Raw genomic sequence first — 10,000 nt, forward strand, 5'->3', positions numbered from 1 at the left:
CTCATACGCTGCCTTATACTTTTATTGAGCGAGTCGGAAAGTGAGTTGAAAAGTTGAGTCGAGTGAAGAAGAGCTGCAGTGAGAATAGTGAAGTGAGTGTTAAAGGTCAGTGAAAAGGAGTGATGAGATGAGGTGAGTGAAAGTGAGTGAAAGTGATACGACGTGCTGAGTGTTATAATGAGTTGAGTGAGATGAGGTGAGTGAATAAAGTGATTGATGAGTGTAGATGAGGTGAGTAAGAAACGTGCAGTGATGAAGAGAGGTGAGTGAAATCGTGAGTGAGTGAGAGAGGTGAGATGAAAAGTGACGTGAGATAAGGTTGAGTTGAAAAGTGATGAGTGAGAGAGTGAGTGAGTGAGAGTGAAAGTGAGTGAGAGAGGTGAGTGAAAAGTGAGTGAGTGAGAGAGGTGAGTGAAAAGTGAGTGAGAGTGAGAGGTGAGTGAAAAGTGAGTGAGTGAGAGAGGTGAGTGAAAAGTGAGTGAGTGAGTGAGGTGAGGAGTGAAGTGAGTGAGTGAGTGAGTGAGTGAGTGAGAGAGGTTGAGTGAAAGAGTGAGTGAGTGAGAGAGAGGTGAGTGAAAAGTGAGTGAGTGAGTGAATGAGAGAGAGAGGTGAGTGAAAAGTGAGTGAGTGAGTGAATGAGTTAGTGAGAGAGAGGTGAGTGAAAAGTGAGTGAGTGAGTGAGTGAGAGAGGTGAGTGAAAAGTGAGTGAAGTGAGTGAGTGGAGAGAGGTGAGTGAAAGTGAGATTGTGTGAGTGAGGTGAGAGAGGTGAGTGAAGTGATGAGTGAGTGAATAGGAGTGAGTGAAAGTGAGTGAGTGAGAGAGGTGAGTGAGTGAGTGAGTGAGTGTGAGGATGAGTGAGTGAGGAGGTGAGTGAGTGAGAGAGGTGAGTGAGTGAGAGAGGTGAGTGAGTGAGGAGAGTGAGTGAGTGAGAGAGTGAGTGAGTGAGTGAGAGAGGTGAGTGAGTGAGAGAGGTGAGTGAGTGAGAGAGGTGAGTGAGTGAGAAGTAAGTTAGTAAGTTAGTTAAAGAATGGTAATTTTGTACTGGCATGCAAGAATTTGTAAGCTTGTGTGTGTGCATGTGCGTGTACATGTGTATGTGTGTGTGTGTGTGTGTATTGTATATTTTGATTTAAAGATATATAAGAATATTTCTTTATTATAACGTATTGGACATAGGATATTCTGTCTTTTCCACCTCCAACCATGAAAAACCCACAACCTCTTTGGCACTCATCAAAGTCTAACAAACCTCCACTGGAAGGACAAAGGATTCCTGAGTGCATATATGATGAGAAACTGCCAGGAAAGACAGAACATTTTACATTAGAAATTTTCCACTCAGATTTTGCTTTTCAGAGTGAATTTTCTGCTTGCAGATGGTTCAACCCAAACACACTGGCAGAAAACTATCGCTCTCATGTAAAGAAACATAATGCCTGTGTAAACAAACAAGTTAGGTCCCAGGAATCACACGAGCATCCTCTTAGTTATTACATTATTTTAATTAAATATTATGTAGAGACTGCTATAATGTAAGTGGTAAGATAATGTGATGATAGGTTATATTTACATTGCTACATGTGTTAGTATGGTAAGAGTTGAAGGCCATAATGGTTTACTTGAGGTAATGCAGATTGATCTTTAGGGAGACTTTCGGGAGACTGAGTTTTCATGCCTGCTAGTATTACTTGATGTATCTTTCTATGGCCATTGCTGAAGTAATTCAAAATCACTGTACCCCTAGTCTCGGTATTTATACAATTTATTATGAACCATATATAGAATATAGTTCTTAATTCTGTCAGTTACATTATTGAAAATTATTTCATCTGCAAATTTCTAGTTTTAGATTAAAAAAAAAAATCATATTGCTAAAAGCAGTATGGACTCCAGAATTGATATTGATAAAATTCCTTGTGCATTTGTTTGTAGTGTGTATTTCCAGCCTAGTAATAGATTCTTATACACACAAAAATAACATAATAAGGAAAGAGAAGATGATTTAGATGTAAAGATATAACAGTTATGAATGAGACTGATGCAAGTATCTAATTTGAAATTCAAAGGTAATATTTTTCAGTATTTTTTTTTTGTGTACCCCTTGAACTTTTTTGGCACTAGTAGACAACTGGAATGTGGTCAGAAATATATACGGTATTCCTACTTAGTTGATAATACTGAGACCTATATCTGTCTGGGTGCGTGCGTGCGTGTGTGCATGTTAGTTTGTTTTCAGCATGTGCTTGTGCTTATGTAAGAGAATCAGTCAGTCAGTCAGTCAGTGAGTTTTGTTAGTATACAGTTTGTTCTAGGACAAAATCATCAGCTGTTCTGTACACTTCCAGGAATGAGTATTGATTAAATTTCACGGATTTGGAATGTGTAACATTAATTTTCATTGGCCCACATGATCCCAGCCTTTTTAGTTTCATTCTTTTGACCTTGTGGGGCATATAGTACATTTGTCAAATCCAAATTGTGAGTTTGGTTTTAATTCCATTTGTTACAGTGGATATTCTAGGTGTGACATACTGTCTGTTTGATTTTTGCTCATATGTGTCAGCTGGTGCTGACTCGGCTGAACCGAGTCCTTACCCGCCATGGTGCCCAGCCACAGCAGTAACCTCCAGGCGACAGTTGCAATTTCTCGTGCCTGGGCGGGGTGCGAACTGCCGACCCCTCGGATGAGAGCCCGACACATTACCACTGTACTAGCCCAGAGGCTAGTCAGGTCACTTTAGATTCAGTTTATATTTATTTACTTTAAAATTTGTTGTCCTTTGCTCCCCTATGGTTGTTACTCTTATATTTCTATGAGGTCTATATAAGAAGTAACATACAAAGTGGTGTAAAGTGGTGGTTGCAGTTGTGGTTGTCCTTTTGGGTGACTAAAGCTCTACTTTCCTCTGCTATTACTATCCATGTTTTTTTTTAACATGTAAATTAACCCAGTGGAATTGGGAAATAATCAACTCCTGCACCATTCCTAATATCAGGGTTGGCCATGCATGAAAAAAAAGAAAAATGAGACATTTTTCAGTTTTTGATTCTAGACTAAAAGATTATTATTTTATTTATTTATTTTAAAAGGTTATTAAAAGGAGGAGCATTGACATATGGGAAGGCTGTAGGTAGATATATAGTTAGAACTATAAAACTCCATATATATGTAACATGCAGAATGGAGAACAACTTTCACTATCATGGTCTGTCTAAATAACACCTGGATTTTGGGCCCACCAATATCATTGCAGCTGTTGGCATGTTTACATTTATACCCCAAAACAGGAAGCTATGATACAGAAGTTAAAGATAATAGTAGACCAACACTTAGATTTGAAAGTGTTAGTGTAGAGCTTGTGTCAAGCACATATCCCCACACTGGGCAAAAACAATATATCATAAAGATGAAAATCTTAGTCTTGGTAAAAATGACAAAAACATGGCTATAGACACATCTGCCATCTTGGTTTGCTTGATTTAAATTTGTTTACTGCACGCATTTATTTATTATTATTATTATTTTTTATGATTATAAGCATTATAAATATTTGGTTTTGCTTGTATGATAATTCAACAGAGCAGATGTTTCTAGGTTTATGAATAAATTCCTTGCATTCCTGTTGTTAAATGCAAGACTAATTTAAATTCTTGGGACATACGGGATATGAACAAAGGTCAATTTTATTAGGATAGCAGGGAAGGTAAAAATGCTATAATAGAAGTATATTTGACAGTGCTAGGTTTGGTTGGAAATGAGATGTTTACAGGCATTAGAGCAACAGGCCACATGCTCACACAAATACTTGTGCATTTACAAACAAATGCATACTCCTAAAGACATGCATGCACAAAAATACAATCTCACATTTATGCACACAAATGAGGATGCAAACAAACGAGGGCATATGTAGTATATGTGTGCATATACAAGTGTATGTGCACACGTACACATAATGAGCACACACATGCATATGATGTGTGCACACATGCATATGATGTGTGCACACATTCATATGATGCACAGAAGCACATGTGCACACACATTCACATGCACACACAAAAACAGACACATTCCTATTCACAAGAACGAATATTCCCTCGTTTATGCACATTCACACTCACTTAGGAGCTTTTTACTGAAGCAGTCTTTGTAATTTATTAACAGAATTATTGCAGTTATTACTGTTTTAATCCCACAAAGCTGTAGAACAGATAGGATTTGTTTCATAGCTTCCAGGATTAAGGTATTGCTGTACTTGGAAATCAACCAGATACTTGAATTGGTATTGCTGTACTTGGAAATCACAGATACTGCATGGCAACTAGCAATGTTTACTCTGTTTTGTTAGTTGAGCCAAAAGGTTGTAATGTATTTTACTTATTGTTGTGTAAGGAATATAAAATACTATAATTTTCCCCCATATTCTTGAAAATAACAAGATTTTAGAATATTTACAAATATATTATTAGTCAGTCCTGGATAATCAAATCAACATAGATATTACTGGTTACCCAAAATTTGGGATATTTTTTTAGTGTCTGGAGAAGAGTTATGCTTTTGTTACTATTGTAGCATCTCGGCCACCTAGGCACTGTGAAGTGTGTGTTTGTAAGAAAACCTATATTTTATTTTGGCAAGCAGTCTGAACATTTCTAATGGTGGCTGCCACAAGGATTTATTAGAAATTTTATTGGGCTTACTGTGAATCTAGAGCTTGTTATTGAACTTATGATGTTTGCATTATACCTTTATTATTTGTTCATAACAAAGTTATTACGTTTGGTCTCTCTCTTATGGTTGAATATTTATATTCATTCTCTACAGTAGGTATCTGCTATGCATATGTAGTAGAGATATCTGTTTAGACAAGTAATGTCCAAGCATGATTTTTTTTCCAATCATGGCATCATTTTGAAACATTACCAGTTTAGAGATGCTTATAATTAGACTTGCACTGTTAGCAAAGTTGCCAGCTTCAGATATCTTTTCTTTGTTGTATATTATGTGAATTATGTTTTTTTTTCCATGTTTTAAGGAAGGGTGCAGTGAACTGAACACATTTTACAAAAGGAATAGAAGCCTTATATTTGCCATAGAAATTCTGCTGGTTTGGAATTGATCTTTGTAGAAGCTCATGTAATGGCTGGTGCCAGTAGGGAAGACCTAGGTGTACCGTAGAGTTGTTCTGTCATATGGCCAATGTATAGAAGCTTTTCAAACAGTGAAATAGATGTTGAAATGTTAGGCATAGCTTTAGCTGTATTTATCTAGTGGAATCGTCTTTGAAATGGGAACTATACCAGTTTTTAAAGAAAATGACGAGTGGAGGGAGATTGAGGAATCTGGCTACACCACTGTATCGTACGGTTATACTTGGCAGAGAAACTAAGTTTGGCCTTGAGAAGGTCATTGAAAGACCTCTGCTGCGTGTAGGTGACTTTAGTCGTGGCACTAGAGGACAGTGGAAGGTGTGCAGGGCTTGAATCTCTCAATTCTGTACAGTTGGGTGCCTGTGAGGGTATTCATACTCGCTTTCATTTTCTGACCAGTGGGCCGGCATTGTAGATAAGGTCAGTAGTTGAAATTAGTGTTATTATAATTGCTAGTTTGCCTAGATTGTGATAAAGGATGTGAAAAAGTATGCTATTGCAACAGAAAAATGAAAAATTACGTCATTATATTTGATTTCTAACAATAACACAGACCAAGAAATTGTACTGAAAGTGAAACTGAAAGGTAAAGAAAAATTCTGTGACATGTCTAAATATATTAAGTAAGGTTTGTGGAGCTGAGAGTCATAAGCAGGGTATAATGATTGTGAGTGGTGCAACCAAGAAAGGAAAATTTTTGAATTAGTAATGCAGTCAGTTTGACATGATGTTGAATTTTGCTCTCAATGTTTGTCATGAAAAAAATTATAAACTTGACCTTTGTATTTACATTATTCAGTGCATATGCTACATCTTAAAAGATGAAGAATTTGCTAGTTGTACTGTAAGAAGTACTGTTAACCATACATTTACTGTCTTGGTGAATCTTATGAAGTGTCACATTTGTGTTCGTGTTTATAGAAAAATGAATACTTTGATGTGAATATTATTGCAGTATGAAGAGCATAGGTAGTGGGAAAGGCTGATGCAATGAATCCTATATAGTAGCAGTTCAGAAGCTTCTACTTAAGAATCTGTAAACTTAGTCAAAGTGTGAATGAGTGATTGTTATGTTTCATGTACACTTCACATAGACAAGCATCTCAGTATCAATTTTGTGTAAAACATTAATTGTAAACCCAACAAGTAATTTTTTTGCTGTATTCATAGGGAAAATTTCCTCATATTGGGAAGAAAATCACACTCCCCTCAGAAGGGAGGAGGTGGGGTTTGAGTGGAGGAGGTGGAAGGGATGGGGTTTGAGCGGAGGAGGTGGGAGGGGGGGGTTGAGCAGAGGAGGTGGGAGGGGGGGGTGAAGCGGAGGAGGTGGGAGGGGGGGGTTGAGCAGAGGAGGTGGGAGGGGGGGTTGTTGTGGAGGAGGTGGAAGGGGTGGGGTTTAAGCAGAGGAGGTGGGAGGGGGGGGTTGAAGCAGAGGAGGTGGGAGGGGGGGGTTGAAGCAGAGGAGGTGGGAGGGGGGGTTGAAGCAGAGGAGGTGGGAGGGGGGGTTGTTGGAGGAGGTGGAGGGGTGGGGTTTGAGCAGAGGAGGTGGGAGGGGGGGTTGAGCAGAGGAGGTGGGAGGGGGGGGTTGAAGCAGAGGAGGTGGGAGGGGAGGGGTTGTGGCAGAGGTGGTGGAAGAGGTGGTGAAGAGGAGGAGGAAAATGTGAATGCTATTGGAATGTCAGAATGTGGCAGGAGGAGGCAAGGGTGGTGGTGGAATGGCAAAGTAGGCAAGAGTTAGTTGAGTTATTGGTTGACCTCAGTTGGTGCCTGGACAGGTGATGGTGCAGACATTATAGCTTGCCTAGGTAGTTGGTGTTGTCACTTAATTAGTATAACTGGAAAAAGTATGGAAATATAAGTGGTGGTTATTTTTACCATGGTGTTTTGGGTGTGCTGTTCTAAGTTTGCTGATGTGACTCAGGTATTTATTGATTGTGGGGGAATGTAGATGTAATGCTGAAATATGAATATGCTCACATACAAACCTGGACAAACACATCTTTGCACACATGAAAAGATGTACACATGCAAACACATGCACAAGCACACAGACATACACACATACAAACAAACAAACAGACAAACAAAACAACAAATAAACCGCATATGAAACATGCACACACAATGAACACACACAAACCAAATTTACACACACACACACACACACACACACACACACACATGCACTTGCACACACACAGACATGCACATGCACACACACAGACATGCACACACACAGACATGCACATGCACACACACAGACATGTACATTCGCACACACACAGACATGCACATGCGCACACACACAGACATGCACATATGCGCGCACACACACAGACATGCACATATGCGCGCACACACACAGACATGCACATATGCGCGCACACACACAGACATGCACATATGCGCACACACACACACATGCACAGACATGCACATATGCGCACACACACACACACACAGACATGCACAACACACGACACACACACACACACACACACACACACACACACAACATGCACATGCACACACACACACACACAGACACACACACACACACACACACACGACATCACATGCACACACACACACACACACAACATGCACATGCAGCACACTACAACACACACACATGTATGCCACACAGACACACAGACAGCACTGCACAACCACACTCACACTGCACAACGAGATTCTCATCACACACATGAATGCACACTACTTCTACACATGTTGTAATGAATATCTGTATAACATCACTTAACTGCTATGCACAGTTGGACTCTCATGCATTAGTCGAGCAGCCCAAAGTATTCAATACAACATTAGCGTGCATTGCATTTTCGACATCTACAACTGATTTCCTTTACCTTCGCAGATTCGAATGTACACACATGACGCAATATGGCCATGATGCCACATATGTTGACACACTAATCGACTCCTTGACATCGTGACTCTGACCTTAACGAGACTTCCGCATCTACTTCAAGTTGTAAGATGCTGATTCAGCTTTAACTGTATCTACCATTGTGCATTTCTGTTGTAAATATTATCTTGATGTATTCCATTTTTATTAATTTGTTTCCTTTTTTACTGATTTGTTATATACCATGCACTGTTCCTGATCCCTAACTCAGATACCACGCTGCATGATCTAAAGCATGTCCGAACATCATCCGGAAACATGTAATACTGTGATTGCTTTTTAATATATTTACTCCTTTGCATATTTGTCTCACCAGATTTACTTCTTTTCCTTTCTTCAGCTTTTGTCTCTTCTGATCTATGTTGAGATGACTGTTACGAAGATATGATCGAGAGGCTGCATTAAAACATCGCACTGTATGACACATTCTACACTTGGCTTTATCCTTCATGTATTTACCATCATGTGAGACATATGTCTGACAGCCATGTTTAACATCTTTTCTTTCCAGGCTGATTCTCTTAGTTGTCGGAGAAGATTGAGGTGGCATGAACTATCCCGTTGCTTGCTCCTGATACAAGTGGACCTGAGAATTCCGTACTGCCTAATTTGAGAATGGTTTAATCTGTGCCTATCCTTATCAGGATGTATTAGTTATCTATACCAGATTGTAATTTATCAACAAATAATCCTTATTAATTAAATGTACATGTTAGAGAGATACTGTATGTTAATTCATAATTATTTCCTTTATCTTGTGGTTTTCCTATCCTAGTCTGTATTCCTGTGCCCAATTCCTATTCATATCCCTATCCCTGTTCTAATCCCTATCATTGTTTCTATCCCCATCCTTCTTCCATAGCACCATCCTTGTTTTCATCCATCATCCTATCACTATCCGTTATCCATCTCATATCCTATGCCTTGTGTCTATCCCCATCCTTTTCCTATCCATACCTTGTGTCTATCCCCATCCTTCTTCTATCCTATCCTTGTTTCTTCAGTCTGCATTCTATACGTATTCATTGTCTCGATCTCTCCATAACCAGTACCTACTGTACCCATAATACCAGTACATACCCATAACCATAACCATACTCATACATACCATACCATACCTGTTACCTGTACTACCTCTGCCTCTTTCTTTCCCTTTACCCCTTTCCCCTGCCTGTGTTTTCTTTCCCTTTCCTCTCTGCCTGCCCTGTTGTCTTCTTCCTTTATCCTTTCATTCAAAGGCAGTTAATGAGTGAACTCTTTATTGTAAGGGACCATCAGTGAAATTGAATTGAAGGAAGTGCCACAATCAATTGACCAAGATAGCTAGTTACTACGAAAAGTGCTCAGAAGAGGTGCTTTACTTGGACTATGTCAACATCACCTAAAGTTGTGAAACTGGCAACCGCATTTTTGTTATGATGGCCTTATCTCTCTCTATTGCCAAGGATGTGGTAAGTTGGGGGCATTTATAATATTTATGAATTATTTTGTGATACTCTATTCAGTAAAAAGCTTGCTATAAGAAGTTAGAGAGAATAACCTTCTAAAAAGATACAGCCAATGTTATTGTTCTTTAAATTAATTTCATATTTTGTCTTTAATTTAAAGGCAGTGATTCCATTGAATGTGAGGTTGAAAATGGAGGTATGCTTGGGAGCAAGAAGGGCATGAACCTCCCAGGTGTCCCAGTAGACCTTCCTGCAGTCTCTGAGAAGGACCGTGGTGACCTCCTCCTTGTTCAAATGAGTAGACATTGTGTTTGCATCCTTCATCCTGATGCAGCTGGAGTCCGTGAATCAGGAAGTCCTTGTGATTTTTCAGATACTTATTTTCCTAGGAACTTGATGAACATGTTTCATTTATGATCTCGGTGTCACTGAGATTCCTTGAGATATTATGCGATGTAATTTTATGTA

At 39.2% G+C, this 10,000-nt stretch overlaps 1 pseudogene across 1 annotated transcript in view; it reads left to right on the top strand.

The window, feature by feature from the left end:
- Positions 1-8,793: 8,793 nt before the first annotated feature.
- Positions 8,794-10,000, top strand: part of LOC119578468 — a 13,176-nt pseudogene continuing 11,969 nt past the window's right edge. The window contains exons 1-3 of the transcript XR_005229201.1: positions 8,794-8,809; positions 9,353-9,539; positions 9,693-9,887. The product of XR_005229201.1 is annotated as a pyruvate kinase-like (transcript). The remainder of the gene's footprint in view (positions 8,810-9,352; positions 9,540-9,692; positions 9,888-10,000) is intronic.

This window comes from Penaeus monodon, chromosome 11, assembly GCF_015228065.2.
Source record: "Penaeus monodon isolate SGIC_2016 chromosome 11, NSTDA_Pmon_1, whole genome shotgun sequence".
NCBI lineage: Eukaryota > Metazoa > Arthropoda > Malacostraca > Decapoda > Penaeidae > Penaeus > Penaeus monodon.